The sequence below is a fragment of the Rosa chinensis genome, chromosome 4 (genome assembly GCF_002994745.2).
Source record: "Rosa chinensis cultivar Old Blush chromosome 4, RchiOBHm-V2, whole genome shotgun sequence".
NCBI lineage: Eukaryota > Viridiplantae > Streptophyta > Magnoliopsida > Rosales > Rosaceae > Rosa > Rosa chinensis.
The window spans coordinates 40,257,674-40,283,655 of record NC_037091.1 but is presented as its reverse complement, the minus strand read 5'-3'; the positions used below and the strand labels follow the sequence as shown (position 1 = coordinate 40,283,655).

At 36.2% G+C, this 25,982-nt stretch overlaps 1 long non-coding RNA gene across 1 annotated transcript; it reads right to left on the bottom strand.

Annotated features, from left to right (window-relative positions):
- Window positions 1–1,764: 1,764 nt before the first annotated feature.
- On the bottom strand, window positions 1,765–16,975 carry LOC121052585. The gene is made up of 4 exons (XR_005809537.1): window positions 16,782–16,975; window positions 16,596–16,689; window positions 16,464–16,504; window positions 1,765–1,944 (listed from the first exon to the last, which is right to left on the bottom strand). It is a non-coding gene; the product is annotated as an uncharacterized LOC121052585 (long non-coding RNA).
- Between the last annotated feature and the right edge of the window lie 9,007 nt (window positions 16,976–25,982).

The following is a 25,982-nucleotide window of genomic DNA, read 5'->3' as shown; positions in this document are numbered from 1 at the left end:
TTTCTTTTCCTTGATGGGGTAAATTATTGTTTCAAAAGATGAAAAGAGATTTTGATTCAATCACTGGGAGAAAATGTTTTTCTTGCTTGAAAGAAAGGGCCCGAGGAGGGGGGGGAGCAAGCAGGTATGATACTTCTCTCTTGTGTCTATGAAAAATGACTAAAGAAATGTTCTTAAAGAAAAGAAAAGGATTCGAGATGGGGTCAAGAATGGGAAAAAAGCTTTTGTTATTGTGTTTTCACTTCTAGGCTCACACTCGATGGCTCTCTATATTCTCGAAAGATTTCTAACTATAAGGTATGTATCTTGTTCTTGGATAACTTTCTTCTTCTTTTTAGGTATATTGTCATATTAATCTCATGATAGCTTTCTACTCTCAACTACTACATTTCTAATTTGCCTACTGAGTAATTAGATGTAAGTGAGGCTTGAATACCATAAACCTTCAAGCTAAAAAAAGGTCGTATCTTCTACGATCAAAGGTATAATATATATAATAGAAAACCTAATAAAGAGGTATGATACAAAAAAAAAAAATGATTGTAATATAGAGGTGTCTGTGTCATACAAAAAGAAACCTCCTATATATTAGATACATACTTGAAATCAAATTAACTAGAAAAAGTGTTCTGATGATCAACTACTTTATTATATAGGTATACGCATATATTATAGAGACTTTCAACCTAATAAACATGGTCAACTCACAATGATAGAATACCTAAAAAAGAGGCTGATGTTGAAAATGATTCTAATAAATAGGTTGATATGAAAATTTCTAGAAATCCAGTTAGCTAAACATACCTGTCTAATCTTTAGGTTGTAATAAAAAATATAAAAAAAAGACAATCTATTAGTTGGGTTAAAAACTTTAAACCTCTACCTTTCAGTTAGGTTGTAAGTAAAACAGAAAGTTACTTTTAAAATAGAAAGTTTAAATTACCGAAAAGTAAATATCACATTCACTTAAATCTATATAACCTCTGAATTCAGAAAATTATGTAAAAAAAGATTCATAATTCTAGCAATCATGATGAATTTAATGAAAATTGCGATAATAATGGGACCAATGAAAAAGATCTACAATTAAGGTATTTAAAGATGACGTTAATTTTGCTAGTTGACTTATGTTTTATGGCAATTTGTGTAATTCTTCAACAAATGAAATCTAATATTTTATCCTAATTGGCAATAATTGGGTGTAAATTGAAAAGAAATAATAGGTGGGTTTTTTCTATTAGATCTTTTAGAAATTGGGTGTATAATGAAATGCCCCTTAAAAGAATAGAAGGATACTGTACGATTAAAGAAACAGAGCACCAAGAACCCCAAAAGAAAAGAAAACAACCGTTGTTGTTCTTTGACCTATATCTAGACTCTTACATGGTAAGTAGGATTATAATATCTCCTTCAATTAAGATTAAATCATGGTAACTGTGTTTCTCTTATTGAATTAGTCCTCAGATATTTGTTCTCTAATATTCAAATGTACCTGATATTCATTGAATATGATAGAATAAAATCACAAGATATGCAATTTTGTTGATGCTTCCCATAATCCTCCCTCAGCTTGTACGGGGTTGGAAATCTTTGACAGAATTGTTGTTTTGTCACGCCCCAAATTTCGAATAAATAAATTCAAATCCGAAACGAGATAACTTAACAAGCACAAGAAAAACACAGAGAAAATTTTTCATTTAAATTAAGCAACAAAACAAACTGAGCTCACAATGTCAATACCGACTCATTCTTTAGAGTCACATATTACATTACAGCTAGTTTACAAATTAAACTGAATGACAATTCAATAAGTAAACACACACACCACAACTCACTACACAGCGGAAGACTTAAAACTAAGAGTACCCTTCGACGTCCAAGCTACCGAACGTACCCCTCAGCTTTGATGACGATTAATCGATATTCTAACCTGCACAATAAACCCTACACCATAGAATAGTGCACCGGGTTGAACAAAACAATGCCGGTAAGCTTTTTAAGCCCGTATGAGTAAACTCAATAAAGTGACTCACGTCACGCATGCTTATAATTTCTCAACTCGTGAGAAGATTAAAGCAACAATATTTAATTCCACAAAAATACATGCTTTCACCATCTTAGTCTAACAAAACAATATGCAATTATCACAACAAAACGTCAAGTTCAAATTAAACAATAACATGCTCAATAATTTCAACCCAACTAAAAACCCACATGCTCTGTCTCTCAATTCATTTTCCAATCGCTACGGAGCACAACCCACAACTGTACCCACAATAAGAATTAAGCAAAATCATAATCCCTGCATAGAACTTAGTTCAGGAGATCACATTAAAACAAACAATACAAAAGGCAGTAATCCATGCATATAACTTAGTGGTTCAGGAGATTACATTAAAACAAACAATACAAAAGGCAGTAATCCCTGCATATAACTTAGTTCAGGAGATTACATTAAAACAAACAATACAAAAGGCAGTAATCTCAATCTCACGTAAACACAAACGAAAACCCCCAAAAACCTTCCCTGAACAACGACAAACTCGAGCTCAACTGAATCGTAACCTGTCACCTCTGCCGAGGTTCAATCTTACGACCAAACTTCAGACCCTTCGGTCCTCAGAATAGAAATCCAGGTTACCACTATAACCTTCAAACTTCAGACCTTTCGGTCCTCAGAATAGAAATTCAGGTTACCACTGTAACCTTTAAACTTCATACCCTCGATCCTCAGAATAGAAATCCAGGTTACCACTGTAACCTTCAAACTTCAGACATTTAAAGAAATCCCACACGACTCACAAATGTCACATCATAACTCCAAATCACTCTTTCAACAATATAAGTCATCAAATATATCTCCGGCATAAGTAAATATTTAAATCAATAACATGAATGAAATCACCAAAATTCCACATATCACAATGCCACACCATCCAGATATATATATTTCACGTAAATATATATATACGTAGTCATTCACGCAGGAATGACCACTAATACCAACTATAGTTTTATAAAATATACTTCTCGAAAATCATTTTCTATCAAAACATTGTTTTAACCTACCCATGAACCGTTGTCGATCAAGTTCATATATTTTAAAACAAATAATTTATTTTGATAAATATGATTTTGCAAACAACAATTAAATCTACTAAATCAAACATAACTAATTTATCAACAGAAACACAGTGAGATTTACTCACCTCAAATCCAGCTGCGTCTTCAATACAGCCTAAAATCACAATCACAACTGTCTGCCCAACCGAAACCGTCAATCACCTAAACAAATACGATCCTAACTTAGCAATTGATTCATAACACACTTAAACGATGATCCAACGATCAGATTCTCACGGATCGCCCTTGGGATCATCCTATCAAAATTATACAAAGATCTAACGTTGGGATCCTCGCGGATTGGAAACCGAAGATAACTCATAAAACCGAAACCCTAGCGTGCATCAACTTTCTCCAAACTGACCTTATAATATAACAAAACGACCGTATCGATGCATAGATGAATAAACTGAAAACAGAACACAAAAATAAGGCTAGACGCGCTGCCACGCGCCTCCACAAGCAGAAGGTCAGCTGGTGGTCAACGGCGGCGGTCAACGCCTGATCAACCACCTCCGATGCAAAAGTCATCAACTACAAACTTGTTCAAATTGAAAAGCTGAGCAACCTTCATACGTGGAGCTAAGTCTTGTTCTGCCTAATCGTCCTAGATCAAGCTTGGAAGTTGGATAAATCTCGGCCGTCTGATCACGTTTCCAGATCCAACCAGAACGGTCGAAAGCTTCAAACCTTGATCTTTCGCTCCACAGGTAAAATCGTCCTACAAGGTAGGTATGAGGATGATCAGGAGGAAGAGACGATTCCAAAACCAGGATGGATTGAACAAGGGGATACCGGAATAGGTGAAATCCGGCCAGATCCGTTTTTAGGTCTGTGGTTGCTCCGATCTCCAAGTTCCAGTGACTGCTGCAGTGATCGAGCACCAAGGGGACGACGGCGAGGAGGAGACGAAGCCGTCTGCGGTGGTCTCGTCGTCGGCTGACGTCGGACGGAGCAGATCGAACCTGGTCGGGTCACCGGCTAAGGTCGGGTCGCGCGCTGGTGAGGAGAAAGAACGGAGCGTTTTTGGGGGAGGAAAATGGGAATTTCTGAACTTTTGGGATTTCTGAATAAATCCGGAATTTTCCTATATTTATAGAATTTTCCCAAAACTTCAATCCCTCATAACTTCTTCATACGAACTCCGATTTCCGCATTCCACATATGCACGAACTCGTATTGATGCGCTCTACAACTTTCATGAAGGAAGTTCTCACAGAATCAAAACGTATAAAAAGTCAAACTTCGTAACCCCCCAAAACGTGCACTTCGAATAATTATTCGTCCGAAAATAATTCCACTCCACCCTCGAACCACGAAATCATACAAACGAACATTTTATTAATCCCAGGAAACATTTAGGAAGTAATAACAAATTTTCGAGGTCTTACATGTTTTCTTCTTTGTTTGGTGTTAGTGAAGTAATAGACATATATTTGGACAGATAATCATGAATCTCAACTCCAATATTTGGAGTTTGAGGAAGGTGATGGGGATAAAGCATAGGAAAGGGGATTTGGTTTTCTAGTTCTTGTTATTCTGTTCTTACTTTTTTAAAAAAAAAAATTTTTATCGTGCTCTGATTATAGTGTTCTTTATTTTTTCTTCATAAAAGAATAATTTATTTATGAGAAATTTTAAATACACACCCCATTCTCAATACACCACTTATTTAATTTATCATTCTAATATTTTACTAAATACACAACCCAAAGTACCTAAAATACCCTTAATCTCAAAAATCATGAAATATTATATTATTTGACTATATTAAGGCTACTATTTAGTATGATCAGTGTAGGTTGACGTTTTGTAAATGGCCATATTGATTACTTGTGTTAAATATTGGGAAATCCTTAAAGATTTATTACTGTTCCTTTCAAATCTTTAAACATGAGAATAATAAACAAGATGAAGAACACACACCTCAACAGTGTGTTTGAATGAAAGAAAAAGAGATGATATTTAAAATGAAAATAAGCAGTTCATAACTTCTTAACATGAATTATCTCATTTGACATTCTATACTTGGAAATTATGAATTTCTCTATGAAAAGAAATGAATAAATTGATTGTCCGAATTCTTCACTTCAATTTCCATCAAAATATGTATCATTTCGAATTTCATTACAAAAGTTTACTTTTCTTACTTTATTAGTTTCCAAAACAAGGTTATTTTCGTTTTCAATATTTTAACTTGTTTTAAATCTTCTTAATTTATTACACATTTCAAATTCTAAATAAATACAAACAAACAATGGAAATTGCAATTTATGGAAATTCTAATTGATGGAGTGGTAGATTCCATCGTTTTAAAATTTCTCAACAATTTATAATTATTTCATCCAAACACGACATAATTGAAGAGAAGATTGTTGAGCGAGGTCTTAAGAATCCATGTCAATGGTCGAAATTGATATGATGAAGTGTGGAGAAGAAAGATGTATTAGTCCAGGGTGAAGAAGAGACGTAAAAAAGAATATAGGCGTGATTTAATTTTTTTTTCTCTTCTAATATATAGATGTCTATTTTGTACATTTAGCCTACCTATAAAATTTGATTTAAAATATAAAATAATAGAGATGTGTATTAAGTAATTAGGGGTGTGTATTTAAAATTTCTCTTTATTTATTTATGTTAGGGAATAAATATAATGCCATGTCATTCTCATACTTAATCTAAACCGTTTAATATTTTAAAATCTAAGGGCTCATAAGGAGTGTAAAAAATTGTGTATAATTATGTGTCCCTTGATCCGGACCCTTTTGTTTGGTGTTATTTCTAATACATAATGCTATATGCGAAATATTCTCTGTAAAAGAAATGAGCGAGAACCCTTCTCGCATACCTAGCATCGCCAGCGGACAACCATGGAAGTACTTGAGTCTTCCTCAGCTCTGAGTGCTCAAGCACTTAGCCGGTGGACGCACCTGTGGATGTTCAAGATACCCTATTAACGATTGTAATCATCGTTAATGATTAAATATAATTTTTTTTCTATTCAAAAAAAGGAAAGAAAAAAAAAGTACTTAATGTTACTCAATTATCTCAAGAAAAAAATATTACTCAATTATTCATAGAGATATATGCATTATGGAATATGGAGATTATGTGGGAGTGTAAAATTTTATGAACGGTTTCTAGTCAAAAAATGGTCTAATAGACAGGCAACGCTATCTATTTGAGAAAAATGTCTAGAGGTGAAACCTCTCAAGACCAATTGAAGTGAGGCGAAATTCCCACAAAGCGAATCTAGATTAGAAGTAATTCCTTAAGCACAAATCTATGAGAGGAGAAATCCCTCAAGGCAAATATGGGTGAGGAGTAATCTACTTAAAGAGAATTTGGGTGAGGAGAAATTCCCTCAAGGGGAATTTGGACGAGAAGTAATTCCTTAAAAATGAATCTATGTGAGGAGAAACCCCTCAAGGCAAATATGGGTGCAGAGTAAGCCCCTCAAAGGAAATCTGGATGAGGAGAAAATACTGTTCATTACTAAAAGGCAAACCTCAAGATACTGTTAACTAATATTCAATGAATATTAGTGATCAAGACCAGAAACAATAGCAACACGATAATCCCTAGAACTAGGCAGACCAAGAACCCGATCCATAAGCCACATTTATTTACAAGACCAGTGCTCAAGACGAAGAGGACCACGACAACTATTCCTCCCTCCCTCCGCTCCACAAACTCCTCCCCAAGGACTTCGGCGGCCTCGAGCATTGCTCAATTAGTTTGACAACGAGAAAGAGAGCAGCAACGATTTTAGCACGATGGTTGTAAAGAACATTCAGAATTGTGTTTTGGGGAGGAAGTAGAATGAGAAGGCGGAGATGGAGATGCATTCTCAACCCCTGATCTCAACCCTTCTCCGGCCCACCTCCACCGTCTCCAATCTCAACCCCTTTCCGACCCACGTCCATGGATAACTCCATATTTCAGCCCACCTCTACTTACAACGATCTCCAATCCAAGCCCACCTCCACCCAACCTGACTTCCAATCCACCTCCGCCAATCCCTACTTCCAATATAAGGTGTTTTATTGAAGAAAATGAAGGTTTCAGAGGGGGGGGGGGGAGAGAGAGAGAGAGAGAGAGAGGAAGAAGAAAAAAAAGAGGAAGTGAGGGTTATGATAGTCATTTTGGACCTGTTGTGTGAAAATTAGAGAGAATAAGGACTATCTAGATTAATTTAAAAGTCTAGGGACTAAACTATTTTTTAGGAGAATGTTTGAGTAGTAACATGTATTTAATCCTTAAATTTTCAATAATCCTCATATGCCTTGGGAGATACGAGGAAAGGGCTCCCCCTTTCTACGACTCTAACTTCCTTTTCTAAGCTGCTCATAATTCTCTATTCTAATGCTCCAATTCCTTATGAACAGTAACTCCTTATGAATTGTATAGTGACGCTTTTATAAATGTGTATCCAAAAGACATACCTTGTATCCATCTCCGAAAATTGTGATGCGACTCCAAGGCATATATCATAGAGCAACTTCTCTTGGAATTATTTTGGATGGAAAAAATTGTAAGGGACAATTAGGCCAATCAACTACCCTCAAGCTATTTGGTAGATTATCAACATCTCCATAATAACGTCCAGCATGGTGTATGAAAAGTCTAAGATTTCGCACGTTGGAGAAAGTGGTACCACTTAAACATATCACATCTGAATCTTAGGGCAGCTCCACCTTCTTGATGCCTATAACATTCTTTGTTACCTAGTGTGAAAATGAAATAGTATTAACGCACCAAGCTCTTTCTCAAATAATTAAATTTCATATATTCTACATAAGTTTTACGATTTTAAACAAAAAATAAAATAAAGTTGAGGTGATGAATTAAGATATTCAGTTACAATATTCTCTGTTAGAACACGGTAGACATCTTCATGAAACCACAACCTGCTTCGGTTTCCAGGGTCATTGGGTAACAATTCGTGAACTATATCTCTACCCATTTCTTCTACTAAGTCATGCATCCAAATGCAATCATATTTATCAATACTGATGAGGGCCTTTTCTATGAGCACATTAATAACATGATGTTTGCTGCCACAAGCTTCTAATATTTTCACCACGTGTTCTCTATTTTCACCTTTAAAGAAACATTGTAGCTTATTTTTAAAATATCTTGAATTTTGATGCTTTTTAAACCATCTAATGCAGCTTCCCATTGCTGGAAACGGATTCTATGCACCGTCGGTGTAAAAACACTGACGCACATGTGGCATTATTCTTCTTTAAATAATAACTTATATGTAATCTGAGCCATTAAGCTCATCCAGCCATCCAAATGGCACTAACTTCTATACTATATAATGCCCGTTAACATAATTGAAACCCAAAAAAAGCTTGGTCAACATGATAGAAACACATGAGATGGGTAAATATTCAAATTTTCTAATTAAACCAAGTAAAATTTGGAAGTAGGAAAAGCGGAGCATGCCGCTCTCGCAATCGAGCATGAGGTTCTCTGATCAGATCGCAAAGGAAAAGGGGAGGGAAAGGTTCACTGATAGTAGGTTTTTGTTAATAAACTACATTATTTAAGTAAAATATTATTTTTTATTTTAATCTATACTATTTTTTTTTTAAGGAGAATTTATACTATTATTCAAAGAAGAGGGTTTTATTAGCCAACACCAAAAATTTTGACATAAAATGACCCTAAGAGATTAAAAAAATTTGAGAATAAATTAAATAATAAGGGTGAATATGACAATTACAATATAGGTTTTTATTAAAAAAAAAATCTAACAAACCACTTTTCTAATAACTATTTTATTCCATTCATTTTCTTTTTTATTTTCTAAAAAAAAAAAAAAACATGTCAAACATGCAGGGTATGCATGGAGGAATGCTACTTATTAAAAAAAAAATAACTGCAATACAAAAAGCTCGACCTAGTTTTTTTTTTTTTTTTCCTTTAGAAACCTATATTACTTAAATATAATTTTGATTATGAGCATTTTTTTTTTCTTTTTTTCTACTTTTTTTAAAGAGGAACAAAGGGTTTCACTCCTGCCCCCATGGTGACTCGAACCCATGACTTTGTACATAGGTAGTGGGTGCTCTAACCAACGATTATGAGCATTTGAGTTTCATAAAATATAGTTGATCATGTGGATCGAAACTTAAACGAATACTAAAGAAGGTAAATGTTTTAGCATAGCCATTTTACCCCACAATGATCACATCCAATGGTCAAATTAGCAAATTGCTTTTTCCTCCACATTGTTGGTATCAGAAGATATACATTTGTATATAACCAACTGAAAAGTTTGACCACACTAGTAGGCATGTAGAGATTTCGTGCATTTTGAGACATTAATAATGAGAAATAAAAGATTCGACATTGCTTGTATATTTACTCCATAGTAATATGAACCGTGTATAAAAATTAGCCATGTTTGTGATTGTTTGGGCCTTGATCAAGACAGACAACCGTTAATTACAATCGTCTACAAAATAACTTCTTTTCTAAAACATATTAACGAATCATTCAAACAGTTTGTGAGCACATACTTTAATGGCCAAGCTTCAACTATTATTGTACAAAATTTTCAACTTAAGAGCTCTTCTTAATTAAATTGCTCTTTGAGAATTTTTATGAACAAATACAAAGGAATAATATATATTTGGTTGACCACATGGATGGAGGACGGATGTGGCTAAAATTTTTACCATATGCATATAGTATTCAGATCATCACATGTAACGGTTGATTTGGCCAATTTCTTTTTTGTCAGCCACATTGATATTGAAATGTATACATTTCTATATAACCAATGAAGAAGTTAGAAAATCTCATTAGGCATATCCAAAATTTCTATGGATCCGAGAAATAAACCTTATAAGTGTATTTACCACGTAATATGCTTAGTGTGAATTGGCCTTGTAGGTCATCATTAAGGCCTTGATCTTTAGGTTGATTACAAATATATCCTGACCTTTCCTCTAAAACGTTGATAATGGCCTTGCACGACTCTAGCTTTCAAGAGGTTCGCGATTGCACTCTCATATGGCCTATCTCCATCTACCCGTGACTGCACTCTCAATTAAATTTTTCTTCAAATATTGTCATGAATAAATATAGGAGTATAAATGTGAATAATTTTTTTATCATATGCATATAACATCTAAAATATTGCATCCAATGGTCGGGTTTTGACCGTATTCATTATCATTGACCGTGTCCATATTTAATGGTACACATTTATCTATAACCAATGAATAAGTTAGATAAAGTTAGTAGACACATCTTTATTTTGTGATTTTGCAAAAATTCAATATTATAAACAGTAGATTTGACCCCATATATATATATATTAGTCGCATAGTAATATGTATTGTGAAAAATTATAATCGTTTGTTGTCGATTAAGACAATTACTAAAATGTATTTCTCATTAAAACAATTATACATAACCTTCAGAATTTAAAATTTAGAGATTTTTAGAATTTAGAATTGACACAAATGTTTTATTCGAAAGTTTGTCACGAGATGTTAAATTTAGGCTTCGTTTGATTCGCGGAATGTAAAGCTTGGGGAAGGAAAGTTGATCATTTCCTGGGGAAAATAGATCCTCCCACACCCCATGAGATTCATTTTCTCTCATACTTTCCCTACATTAATTGCATATTAATTACCTACTTTAAAGATTATTTTAATGATCCATATCTAAGAAACTTTTGATCACGGTGCAGAGGCGCTCTCAAGATTGATCATGGTGGCTGAAGAGCAAGATAAGTTGCATGGTGTTACGATATGTGCAGGAGCCCCAACAATTAGTCATGTGTTCTTTGCAGATGACTCTTTTATCTTTTTCAGAGCTGCTGCGGAAGAGTGCAATGTGTTGAGGGATATCCTCCTGAATTACGCTATGGTGTCGGGCCAACAAATTAATTTTGACAAGAGTTGTGTTTCTTTTAGTAGAAATGTACCCGTTCCTATTCAATTCCAGCTAGCAGAGTCTCTAGGTGTGGTGAGAGTGAAGAAACATGATAAGTATCTAGGCCTCCCCACGGAACTGAGTTATTCAAAAGATGAGGCGTTTCGTTTCTTGGCAGAGAAGATTGATAAGAGAACTCAAGGTTGGAGGGATAGAACTTTGAGTGCAGCGAGGAAAGAAATCCTAATTAAAGCGGTACTCCAATCCATTCCCAACTATGTGATGAGTTGTTTTGAGCTCCCCAAGTATCTTTGCCATGCTATGCATATGACGATGGCGAAGTTTTGGTGGGGAGACAAGGGCGATGTGAAAAAAGTTCATTGGGTAGCTTGGGACAAGCTGTGTACTCCGAAAAGCGAGGGAGGATTGGGCTTCCGTGACATGGTGATGTTCAAGCACGCCCTTCTAGCCAAGCAGGGTTGGCGGCTTCTGCAACGACCTCATTCTCTAGTGGCTAGATTACTCAAGGGCAGGTATTACCAATCTACAAATTTCATGAAAGCTACGCTTGGGTATGATGCTTCTTATGCGTGGCGAAGCATTCTTGTTGGCAGGTCTGTGTTAGAAAAGGGAGTCCGGGTTCAGATTGGTAGTGGCAGGTCTGTGTCTCTTTGGGAATATCCTTGGCTTCCACTTCCCTATAGTTTCAAGCCTTTTTCTCTGCCAATGGAGGGGACGGAAGAGTTCAGGGTTTGTGACATTATCGATCATGATGATCGGGAATGGTGTTTACCAATGATTTATGGTCTTTTCACTGTGGAAGAAGCTTCCCTCATTGCCAGTATTCCTCTTAGTTTGAGAGAAACAAATTAATGACAGATATATGTGGCATTTTGATAAACATGGGTCCTATTCAGTGAAGAGCAGCTATCATATTGCCAGTACCACTGCTAGGCTCATGGAGCACGCATCGTCTTCTTCCGGAACTGGAGGCACAACTGGGCAGTTTTGGAACAAGGTTTGGAGGTCAAATGTTCCCCCTAAGGTCAAATCTTTTATCTGGAGGCTTTGTAGAGAAATTCTCCCAACAAGGACAGCGCTATCATGTAAGGTATCTCTTACTATGCTAGAGTGTGCTTTCTGTGAAAGGGACGTAGAGACTTGCATGCATGTGTTTTGTGATTGTCCAATTACATGTAGCTTTTGGGCCCACAACCCCTTCCACTTGAAGATTCGGTCTTTCCCAGCCACATGTGTGTTTGATTGGATTATTGTTATTATGGAGTCTCTTTCTCAGCATGAAATTGAGGTTTTCTTTGTGTCTTTATGGGCCATATGGTGTGAGAGAAACAAGGTGGTTTGGGAAGGTGGTGGTTGTAACCCAATACACATGTCTGTTTGGGTGTTGAAGCTTTTGGAAGATTATCAGCGAATTCATGTCAAGTCTGCGAAGCAGGGGAGACGGCGTCCTCCGGCTAAGTAGAGCTGTCCTCCGAGGGGAAGATTGAAAATCAATGTGGACGGGGCCTATTGTGCTACTAGCGGACATGGAGGAGTGGGGGTTATTGCTAGGGATGAGGAGGGACGTTGTGCTGCAGCCTTGGCAAGACATATACCATATGCACGGTCTGCTTTGCATATGGAGGCTGAAGCATTACGTGCTGGTCTTCTTATAGCCATACATGAACAATGGAGTGATGTGGAGTTTGAGAGTGACAATGCTATAGCGATGACTGCCCTGGCAAAAGAAGGGGAGGACTTGTCTGAGGTCGGTGCTATATTGAATGATTGTAAGTCTTACTTACAAAGTTTAAGTTTTACTTCCCTTAGACATGTTTTCCGTGAAGCAAATGGTGTTGCAAATAGACTTGCACACCTTACTAGTATATCCGAGATGGATGATTATTGGGTTGAGGACACTCCTGATATTATTCAGGATGTACTTATTGAGGATGGGTGTATTTTCTCACGAGGTCTAGGCTCTATGTCTCCTTCATTGTACTCTCAAACTCTTATTAATAATAATATAGGGAGGAGGACCACTACTCCAACCTAGCGAGAGACCCATGCCCGTTTTCAAAAAGAAACTTTTGAATCTTGAATTGTTTATGTTTTGATAATAAGGATATTATTGAAAAGTTGATGTTACCTACCAAACATCGGAAAGGAAAGTAAATTACATTTTTCAATTATTTTCCCGATGTTTCTAAACATTAGTAGGGAAACTAGTGGGAAATTTACATTCCCATGCTCATGAGCAAGATTTCCGGCAACCAAACAAACGAGACCTTAGGGTTGCCTCCCTAAGATTGGAATATTAGGCGGGATATTCAAATTTTTAATTTTTTGGGGCGGGCATTTCAAATATTTTTCATATACCGAGGTTAGGGATGGAACGACATCGTTGGAGAGGATATAAAAAAACAAATTTAGTATTAGGGCTTGGGCTGGGATCTATTTCGTTTCCTCTTGCTGGTGTTGTTCGTTCCCGACTGCCGACCTAGAAACTTCAATACAGAAACCCAATCTCTGTTTATTTCGCCTCTCTTCTGTGATGAGAATCAAACACATTCGCACCTCCCTGCTTATTGCTCAGAGAGACTAGATGCTGATCAAAACGCTGCGTTTCGTCGGCGATCGTCGAAATCCGTATCGGAATGCAATCAAATAGTACGCTCAGATAATTATTTTGGAAAGAACAAAATCATGTGGTTTTCGTTATGGAGATGATCCAGGGACCGATTTGCCTTCAATGAGCTCAAGTTTGCAAACCCCATATTCAATGTGCTCAATCAGTTCTGAGAATCATAAATTTTTTTATTTTTTATTTTAAATTAAGTTGATGATAAATGGTTAATTAGAGCAGTCGGGCTTATTGAGTTTGCTACATATTTGCTTCGATTGAGTTGATTGTACTATACGTGTAGTCAATTTAGATTAGAGAATCCAAATTATGGAGCAAAGTCGATTCCTTTTTGTGTTGTTGATGGTTTTTGAGGACATAGAATCCTATCGGGACATTTCAATTTTTTTCATATACCGAGGGCATAGTCTATACTCTGTTTGTTCATTCGTGCAAATAGGATTGCATAATTACGTCTTTGTATTCCAATGATTTTGATTTCCTGTTCCAACTCTCCTCATTTCGTCTTGTTTTTTTATTACATAGACTGTAACCAAAGGTTTCTATTGGTTGTGGCAACTTCCTCATGTTTAGCATAATAGAGTAAACGGTCACTTGGAGTAGTTTACCTGCATAATATACTCTGGACTCTAGATAGAGATGAGTTTTGTATCGAAAGTGCTATTTTCTTGGGCAGGGAACTTATGTTGAACGAATCAAAGCAGAAGTTGTGTAGTCTCCTGCTCATGCTTTTTCCTTGATAGCAACCGTACAAGGTATAGAAACTTTTATCTACACCTTTTAGTTTATCTATGTATTATTTTGCCTTTTTGTTTTTCACTTTGGTTCTATCTAAAAGTTTTCTGGAAGAGTGTGGATAGTGGGTGCTCTTTGTTGCTGGGAGAACTTGTGTTTAAAGAGAGAAGAAAATTAGACTTTTCTCATGTGGTGATGAGGGATCTTTTGAGCAAGTATGGTGTGAGAGAGAGACAACTTGAGAGTTTGGTTTGACTATTGACGAGAGGAAGAAGATTGGGTTTTTATCAGAGTTCTAAAGTTGATTTCTTTCAATCTAATTTCTTTTTCTTATTTCCTTTTGGGAGGATTGGAACTATGTTGACATTCATTTCCGGGTTCCGTTAGTTTAATTTCTGAGTTGGTTGAATCCCTATCAAGTACCTTTCGACATACCCTTAAGCTGTTTGAGAATTGTTTCTTAAAGAATTTCTATTGAGCAGATCCTTAGGATGCAGCGTATGGAATGAGTGCAGAGTTCATAGAGTTTTAATTTTGCCACTCTTCCTTTCTTTTTGTTTCTGTGTTACTATTTAATAACTTACTATCTTCTAAACCTTTTGGGTCTGATCCCTTCGGTGTCAGGGATTTGTGAATGTGTTCTTTTGAAATCTGTATCTTCTATATTTGTATGGTAGAAACATAATAGACTTTTGAAAGAAGCAATAGTTTGGTTCCAACTTCAAAATTGAATTTCTTTAAATGCAGGTTTCTTTTTTCTTTTCTTCTGCTTTTCCTTTTCTGTATTGTAGTCACAGTTCTCTATGTCATAATGTTGGGATTGGGGAGTGACAAGCTATGCATACATATAGGGTGTTTAAACCTTAACATTGTTTGGGTTCATATCTTCAATGTTCGATTATGTTTGTAATTTAAATAAATTTACTTTCAGTCATATAATTTATTATATTTTTCTACAGGTCGCTTTCCAAAGTTTAGGAAATGGTTCGGTCAGGATTGACAAGTGGTCAGGGATCAGTTTCCGAAAAATCTGTAATCATCAGTTGTTTTGGTGGACATACATTACTGTTCCAGTAACTGAACAATATGGATGTGTAGTTCTAGGATAGTTTATATCAAGGACAATGGGTTTTATGGAAATACCAATGGCCTTTTGAATTCAGACTGTTGTATTATGTTACCTCTTGGATGTGCATTGATTAGTAGCCTTTCTATTCAAAACTGCATACTAATGAAATCTTGCGGACAATGGATTTTATGTGTTTCCATTGAATCATTGATACTAATGTTCTCGTGCTTTTGATTTATAGTTGCCATGTTTTCAGCCATATATCGATCTACTTGTGGTTTATTAAATTGTTCATATCATTTTGGCCTTTTACTCTACTTTGTACGTCAAATCAATCCCACTGTAATATTAGCTTCTCATTTCCTCCCTCAATTCCATACATCTTGCACGTTACATCGCATATTTAGACTTCTTTGTTTACTTCAACTAGAAGATTACTTCACAAATTTTGTTTTACTGCTCGTGTTGCTCCTGGTGATCAGTGTGTATTTGAGAACTAGTAATCTTCCACCTGGTGATCACTGTGTATTTATGAAAGCCTTTGATAGAAGGTTTGACATGTAAGAATTCTTCAGTTGACCTAGATCTTTGTTTGAAGCTATTAACAAAAAGACCTCTGATTGACCTCGCCTAACTCCTACTTCTCATTTGCATTGGCTTTTTTTTTTTTGGTCTGAACATTTGCATTGGCTTTAATCTAAATCAAAATTAATGAATGCTGCAAAGCAAAAGCAAAAAAAGAAAAAATGAATGGTGGTGTTGCAGACCACCAATTCATGCACAAGACAAAAGCCTAATCAACACATTCAAAGAAAAACTCGGTGGTCTTCTAGTCAAGTTTGAAAATTCAATGAATGTTTGGCGTTGGTATGCTTTCCAATCAAATTTGAAAGTTCAATTAAGGTGAACAAGACAAAACATCAAGTTTGGTTAGAGTGCAGTAATATGAAATGAATAATGAAGCCAAATTCTCTATTGAGTGAGGAAGCTTACCTCAATAACAGCATCAACCCGGTGGGTTTTCCCTGTAGTACCTGCAGCCAAAAAAAAAAAAAAAAGTTACTTGCAGGGACTTATCGGTGGAATCAAAGAATTCCCTTCTTCAAAATAGGCTCACATACGCACCGGAAGACTCAAAGGCAGGAATATTGCTTTCACTACCCAAAGTGCACCCTTGCCTTGTACGGACTCACAAAGCCAGAAAACAACCTTCTAAGCCCTGAGTCGCCGATGAAGAGGACCAAGAAGAAGGTTTCAGTTTTGTTGTACGCAAATCAAACGAAGGAGTGAAATAGAGAATGAAATCCTCACCCAATTTGTGTGCAGAAATCTCAATTGCAGGCTCTGAAATCCTCTTTGGGCAAGAATATTGTTGCCACTCCATCTTCAGTTCCATCTCCAAATTGATTTCGGTCTTCAAATCCATCTTTGATTCGACTCGGCAAGAATGACGTACCAAGCTCGTGTTCACCTGGGTTTGGGCACAACGGAAATTGAAGCAAAGCAGCTGTGAGGAAAGAAAAAGTGAAAAAGATAATAATAAGTGGAAAAAATAGTAGCTGGGCCTGTGAGAGCCTTTGGGCCTCTGAGAAATTCTTCTGATGCCCACAATAAAAGTATGATACATGTTCCCGAATTCTATACAAGAAAGTTGAGACTCGGATTTCACTCGGTGCATTTAAGGGTCCCCGTATCAAAGTTGGGGCTAAGAAAACTTCATGAATTGAGGAACATGACTCGTGAGGATACAAAAGAAGCCTATGTCCAAATTTCGGCCCATTTAAAGAATTCAGCAAAGCATTACGCTGCGGGTGTTATTTTCGAAATACCCGGGCTTTGGTTTCGTTAAAAAAATACTTCGGAACCTAGAAAACATCCTTTTGGTACAAAACCAAGAAAAAACCCAAATTCTCAAACGTTCGAACTACAATGATTTGATCCCTTCACGGGATATGTAGGCAATCTAGCGACTTACTAGATGCAACCACAAATTCATATCGAATCCCTGACTCCACCAGTCAAATTCAGCCAATCTGAATCTCTGACTCCACCAGTCAAATTCATCCAAACACCAGAAAAATAAAATCATTCCCAAATTACCCAAAAGCAAATTCAAGGACATTAAACCCTTACAAATATCTCAAACACAAATCCAAAAATAAATGGGTCATCTGCCCATTTAAATCCCAAATGCTGGAACAACATGTGGTTTGATCCCTCAAGGGTATGTAGGCAATCTGGAATCAAGTGATCTAGATGCAACCGTGTCCTAAACACTTTTCCTATCCCAAAAATCCAAGCCCTCAAATGGGTCATTCATTCATTGGAACTCTTGAACTACGAGTGGCTTGATCCCTTCCCGAGTACGTAGGCAACCCATTCCAAAATTCAGGTGTAGCCGCAAAAACAAATAAACACACATTGGTTTCTTTATAAATGGAATCAAAGGGTGTTCTCTTGTAACAAGAGATTGTAATTAAGAGACACATTCTGTCTTGAATGGGTCGAACCTGAAATAATTAAAACTCTATTTTGTTAATGAATATGAGTGAAATTACGTTGGGTGACATTTTCACTTTGTGAAATTTTTAACTCAACACTTGGACACTCAAAAAATTCAAGCTTCAAACATGGATTGCCTTTGTTTTCAGATTTCGACTAAGTCAATTGCAGACTGAAGCTGCTGTCTTTGCTTTCCCATGTACTCACCAACTTGATTTCAGCCATCCATCCCCAGAAAGATGAAATAAAATGAATAATATCAAGAATCTAATAAATTTCAATTTCGGAACTGCAAAGAAGCAAGAGGACTCGATACTGGACCATGAATAGAAACAATTGTTGACCAAAAAAAAAAGAAAAAAAAAAGAAGCAATTGAAACTCTGATTCCTACCCATGGTCCCCACCATGTCAGAAGAAGCCACACACAACAAAACTGAGACAATTAAGGAGAAAGCAACCCCTCTACAGCACACTGACCTAAAAGAAAGTGGCCGTGTCGTGACAATAGGTAATAGACACTGACATATGTGGCATTTGGCCCAAATATGTCACCAATAGTGTATGTGACTATTGCCCATAATTGTAGTAGTGAAAAAGACTAACAAGAGTAATTAGCTAGGGACACTCGCCAGTAACAAAAGAAATTGATTCAGCATCACAATGATGTGTGTGAGCAAGAGTTTCAGGTGACATAGAAAACAAGGCTAAGTGGTAGTTTCTAATGTTGGAAAAATTTGGTCGATTGATGCTACTTCTATCACCGGATTTCACCTCCTACAAAATCTAAAAATACAATATATTAATAACAAATAATAATCATAATGTTATTGTCATAATAGATTAAAATAATAAGAATTATAGGACTTATCTCTTGCATTTGTAGACTTCCAAAGGACACATCATTTGAAAAGAGTTTAAGGTTGAGGCGTATAAACACTGCCCTTAAGAGTAGATTTCGCCTCTCGGAGACAATGTCTCGGTGTAGCAGGTTTGTGGCGCCCTACTCTCCAGGGTACAACAACCGTTAATCCTTGTAAGCGTACACTCGCAAACTTGGATCCTAGAAATGCTTGATTTTTTCCTTTGGCATTATGAAAAAGCAAGAACAAGGAACACTCTAGAATATGTATGAACTCATTAGAGAAATGGCTACGGAGAGAACTATAAAAGATAATGAGTTTCATTGTGTGTGTAAGACCAAGAAGTGATAGATAGTAGATGAAAAGGCTTAGAGATATTATGCAAATTTATTAAGATAATTATTGGAATATTGTAACTCCCATAATAACCTTAATATGCTCTAATTATGAGCATAATGAATTAGTAACATTTTAGAATAAATGTATAATAAAAAGTTTTTCAATGAATTGGGAGTTACACAAAGTACATATTTTGAAATATCGAATCAAAATTTCCAACAATCCCCCACATATTTCAAAATACGTAAGCTGCTAAATGAAAAAGGAAATTATAGAGTGCCAAAGGAAAATGAGAATCCAATGCTTCTGAACTGGTGTCTTTTGGACTATGAACCAGCCATAGGATAAATAATTGTGATCCACAGAAATTTGGTGAAAATTAAATTTTCTATGAACCAAAATTTCTTAATATGAATTAGAGAACTACCATCCACACTGAACTCTCGAAATCAAGCATTTTCCTTGTGTGGGTACGAATAGGCCATGCACCCCTTCCTGGTTATTCATGAGTGCTCTAAAGACTTGCCCAAGTTTCATAGGAAGCGGCCCCACTTCCACACTCATATAGATAAGTTCATCAAGTGTGTACTGGAATCAAACACACCACCCATGTTTAAGGGCTATGGTACTTATTAAAAACAAAGTTCATCCTTATACGTTCCAGTTAAAGCACTATCTATACATCATAGGGATGGACTCAAAGTTTAATTTGATAGTGTGTCACTGATCAACAAGTGACTTGTTATTACCCATGAACCTACTTCCTAGGATCACCATTCACATAGGTTGGGTTACCATCACTCTTGACCTTTGTTAAAGGCATAATCTCATCCCCCTCGATGTATTAACCACCAGCTTCGGTCTTTAGCCTAGTGATTTTGTCAGAGTATTGATCAAAATCAACTCTGACCTACACAGCTTATTGAATAATCTCAACAATAAGTAATCTCTATTGTATTTTTAGTTATCCAATATATCTCATTTAATTATAAGAGCCTATTTTTTCTTGTTTTTCCTTGACCCCCACATTTTTTAGTTTTTCTGAATTAGCCTCAGGCTCATATATATAGGCAAGATAATATCAAGCCATATATATTTAGGCAACGAATCTTCGCAGGTCAAGGACGTGGGAATTTAATAAGCAACATTGTTTATCCGGTTTCGTAACTTCGGATATTTTAGTCACCCCCACATTTGTAGCCATCAAATGTCTTTTAATTCTTGATCAAAATTAAATTTGATCATGGAGGTACATTGAATGTCCATTTTTTCAAAGCATAAATTGAAGGCAGCAATCAACGAGATATTTTTTCAATGTATCAGCGTAAGAGATAATATCGAGGCGCCAACGAATGAAGAGTGCATATAGTTTTTGGTTTTGAGGCAACATTGATGCCTTCAATGGCTAGGCAACCATATTTTGAGATTTGTTGTCTCTGCATTATATCTGGAAGCACTGATAATATATAATCAGGCAACTGTTTTCTTGATAACCAAATTCTCAAGGCAACCATGCATGTTCATTACCATTAAAGTATCGAGGCAACAGTTATATCTAATCCATAGGATATGGTCCGATTCATCATTCAAGATGTAAATGAGGCAACCCTTATTACTTGTAACCAAACTTTAAGGCAACATTATTATTTCGAAGGCATCAACCGTAGGGACATTTATATTCCGAGGCATCAAATTACCATAGGCAACCGTCAATGTAAAATTGACAAAATAATTTCTCAATGCATTATTCATGAGAACACATTTATTTTTTAGGCAACCGAGACATCATCTTAATCAAGAGGCAATGGAAATATTGAGAGGCAACAATTTTATTATTTTCAAAGAAACAATAATCCAAAGGCAACATTTCAATTTATTTATTTTTCCTTGAAGAAACAATACTTTGAAGGGATATATTCCGAAGGCAACACCAAGGAATAACTTTTCGAGTTATAACGGTTGAGAATATTTTAATGCATAGAAAATATGCTAAACCATAAGGTTAATAGCAAGGATGCATAATAAATAGTATGAAAATGGTAAAATGATATTATATACAGCTATTAATATAGAAAAGTAAAAATGCAAAATTGTTTGTTTTACGTTACAAACACAATGCATTGAACAATGAAGTGAATGCAAATCAAACTAAAATTAATTGTAGCTCACAACTTAAATCATCATTACACTATGCATTACTGACCGAAAAATGTACATTATAGGATCAACATTCAAATGTAGAACTACTTAGTTTTTCAAGTTACAACCTAACACCAATAACAAAAATGAATGCAATTGAGTAATTTAAATTTATAGGCAGAAACTTAAATGATCATAAGCCATAAGCAAATAAAATATAACTGAAACTTAATGCATGATTAAAGTGCAATCAGTACTTTTGCAACCAATAGAAAGCCAACTAATCACATATAATTCCAAATCAAACGGTTCCTATTGCAAAAATGAACAACTAATTCATAAATATAATTCAAGAGATAGTGATCCTCCATTCTCAAAGGAAAATTTCAGTAGTTCTTTTTAATTCTCGGAGCTGAAAAGTAATATATTTAACAAGATAGCATTATGTTCATTCAAAGTATAAAAGACTTATCTTCATGTCTTAAGCATTCCACAAGGAAACATCCACCAACATATTCTACTCTTAAGATTGTTGGAAAAATTTAGTCGATGGATGCTACTTTTATCACCGGATTTCACCTCCTACAAAATCTCAAAAATACAATATATTAATAACAAATAATAATCATAATATTATTGTCATAAGAGATTAAAATAATAAGAATTATAGGACTTATCTCTTGCATTTGTAGACTTCCAAAGGACACATCATTCGAAAAGCGTTTAAGGTTGAGGCGTGTAAATACTGCCCTTAAGAGTAGATTTCGTCCCTCGGAGACAATGTCTCGGTGTAGCAGGTTTGTGGTGCCCTACCCTCCAGGGTACAACAACCGTTAATCCATGTAAGCGTACACTCGCAAACTTGGATCCTAGAAATGCTTGATTTTTTCCTTTGGCATTATGGAAGAGCAAGAACAAGGAACACTCTAGAATATGTATGAACTCACTAGAGAAATGGCTACGGAGAGAACTATAGAAGATAATGAGTTTCATTGTGTGTGTAGGACCAAGAAGTGATAGGTATATATAGTAGATGAAAAGGCTTAGAGATATTATGCAAATTTAATAAGATAATTATTGGAATATTGTAACTCCCGTAATAACCTTAATATGCTCTAATTATGAGCATAATGAATTAGTAACATTTTAGAATAAATGTATAATAAAAAGTTTTTCAATGAATTGGGAGTTACACAAAGTATTTTGAAATATCGAATCAAAATTCCAACATCTAATGCCGCAAAAAAGCTTAGACCATAAATCGAACGGAACAAGGACCATAAATCCACTTTTGTCGATCAAGAAGCGTGGCATATACTTGATCTTTGAGAAGTAATAGGGGTTGTTCTTCTGGTCTACATCTTCCTTCCCCTTCTCTTTGAATTGATTAAGACACTGGTCTAGGCACTGTGCTTGGTCTTCGCTTGTTTCGCATTCTCTGATGTAATCATGGTAACCAGGTTCACCTACTTGGTGTTCGAAATGACCGAAAGGCACCTAGACTGAGCACGTACTGCTTCGCGTAGAGAGGTCTCTGTTAAGATTTTGAGCGCACTTGGCTAGGCATTGCTGATGAATTCTAGGGCCACACTGAGAGTGGTAGATATAGATACAAGGAAACGAGTGGAAAGGAATAGCAAGAAAGGAAGATGCCTAGCTTCAATTGTCGCCATAAGAACTATGGAAATGTTTCATAGAATCACAGTTGTATGATGTTGTTTAGCTACTTGTAGGAGGTTAAAGATGTTGGAGAGGAAAGATCCCACATTGGAAAAGTGACAAATAAAATATAACTTATAAGTGGGTGGATCTCACCCAATTGTACCGAGGCCTTTTGTGATTAAAACCCAACACCTATCTGGTGGTTAAGTTGGGACAATATCGGTACAATGGTGGGCCACAGGCCACGTTTGTCGCTGTTTAACACGGTATCAGAGCGGGTCTCTCTCCAATTGCGTCTCCAATTATCATGGGCCCGAATTTGGGTTCCTTATATTGCCATCGGAAAATTCTGATTGGATTGTTACCAAGTGTCCGATGTGGGCCTTGGATTGTTATATTGGCCAAGTCTCCAATATGAGACTTGTGTCCCAATTTCCAATGTGGGAATTGGATTGTTAATTAATTTCACGTGCAGACCTAGAGTTAGGTTGCACGTGAGGGGGCGTGTTGGAGAGGAAAGATCTCACATTGGAAAAGTGACAAATAAAATATAACTTATAAGTGGGTGGATCTCACCCAATTGTACCGAGGCCTTTTGTGATTAAAACCCAACACCTATCGGGTGGTTAAGTTGGGACAATATCTGTACAATGGTGGGCCACAGGCCACGCTTGTCGCTGTTTAACATGGTATCAGAGCGGGTCTCTCTCCAATTGTGTCTCCAATTATCATGGGCCTGAATTTGGGTTCCTTATATTGCCATCGGAAAATTCCGATTGGATTGTTACCAAGTGTCCGATGTGGGCCTTGGATTGTTATATTGGCCAAGTCTCCAATATGAGACTTGTGTCTCAATTTCCAATGTGGGAATTGGATTGTTAATTAATTTCACGTGCAGACCTAGAGTTAGGTTGCACGTGAGGGGGCGTGTTGGAGAGGATAGATCCCACATTGGAAAAGTGACAAATAAAATATAACTTATAAGTGGGTGGATCCCACCCAATTGTACCGAGACCTTTTGTGATTAAAACCCAATACCTATCGGGTGGTTAAGTTGGGACAATATCGGTACAATGGTGGGCCACAGGCCACACTTGTCGCTGTTTAACAAAAGACTGAACTGGTTATGGAGATTGCATGCACGGTGACTGGTGTCATAGCTATGTGATAACTCCCTTCACATGTACCGTTTCAAATTAGACGTTCAAAATGTCAGACACCATGTCCAATTTCAGCTTCACGTGGTGAGAAAATATATGCGAATTTATTTCGACGATTTTTTGGTCTTAATTTACTGCTATATCCAACAGTCTTATGATACTTGATGTGTATGAACATATATATGAGCCATGTTACAGCATGGTAAGAGAACTTTGTATGTCAGAACATGGTAGTAAAATTTTAGGGCTAAATACTAATTAGTACCCTGTGGTTTAGGTCCAAAATCAATTCAGTCCCTGGACTTCTAATTTCATCAAAAACACCCCTGCACTTTCAATTTTGATCTAATAGGTCCAATTCATTGATATTTTGTTATGAGTTCAAGTTATAGTTGGATTATTTGTTGAAAAACTATTTATTTTTAATAGTAGGACTCACTCTTAAATTGACTATGCAGACCACCTCGACACCACATCATAAAACACAGGCCATATATGAGCCAAATTAACAAGTTAAATAACTCAATTGTCGGAAAACTAACAAATTGGACTTATTAGATCAAAATTGAAAGTGTAGGGGTGTTTTTGATGAAATTAGAAGTTCAGGAACTGAATTGATTTTGGACCTAAACCACAGAGTAATAATTTGTATTTAACCCAAAATTTTATTACATATATACAGATCAATTAAATTCCGTTGCATGGTTGAATTTGTATGTCTTCACATCATTTTGCATCATACTTTCTATCCTGACTTTGAATTATCCAAGTAGGTTGATCATTACATTTATTTCTTTTTATAATAAGAGAATCAAGCCGAGGAGAAAATGAAACAGTTCAAATTGCATCCCACACGATTAGTGTGGACCTTACATGAAGGTGTGGGAAGTAGGGCTGGGCACGGGCCGGGCCCAACTATAATTTCACTGGGCCCGGAACCGGCCCGTTTTGACACAAATAGGGACCGGCCCAGGACCAGCCCGTTTCATTCCGGGCCGGGCTTGCGGGCTTTCGGGCCCAAAAACCTGTCTTTTACTTTTACTTAGTAGAATATATATCTACTTTGCTATGTACCCAGATTTCATTCATTTGAACCTGTTCAGATTTGAATCAAAACACAATATCAAGATCCAAAGTTAAACTGCAAATTGAAATATCCAAAATACATAAAATCCAAATTCAAATACATGTCGATCAAAATACCTGCAATTGAAAGTTTGAAATACAATGTCCCAATTTAAATATGAAGTCCAAGTTTGAAATTCAATGTCCCAATTGAAATAGAAAGTCCTAATTCAAATACAACAATTTAGCAGCCCTTTTTCCAGTTCTCTATCCAGCAATTCAACAACTACCATCCATCAACAGGCTTCCATAGTTTTGCTTTTGCCTACAACAACCATCATAAAGAGATTTAGATAGCATGGAAGTAAGGACTGAGGAACCATTCATGCTGCAACTTAACTAGCACTACACACAAAAAAATGGTGGCTCTGGAGTTGTGATTGTCATTTGAACTTTCTCTCTATCTAGTACTGCAAATTACACCTAAAAATGCAAACCAACGAGCTGGGTTTAGAAGTACACTCACCATCATTGCCGCTGACAGTAACAAGATATCTTTAAGCAACTAAGTCCATAACATGGCCATAGCGAGGCCCAGGTCCTTGTCCTTGCACAACCACTCTATGGACAGAAGACAAACACGAAATTAAAAATGACACACCACAATTGTAAACAACAGCCAATAAACCCTAAAGAACAAAAGACAATCCCAGTTAAGGCCATGTAGATGATCAGTCGAGTGTCCAGCAGGACCAATGCCACCCTATCCACAGAGCAAGAATCC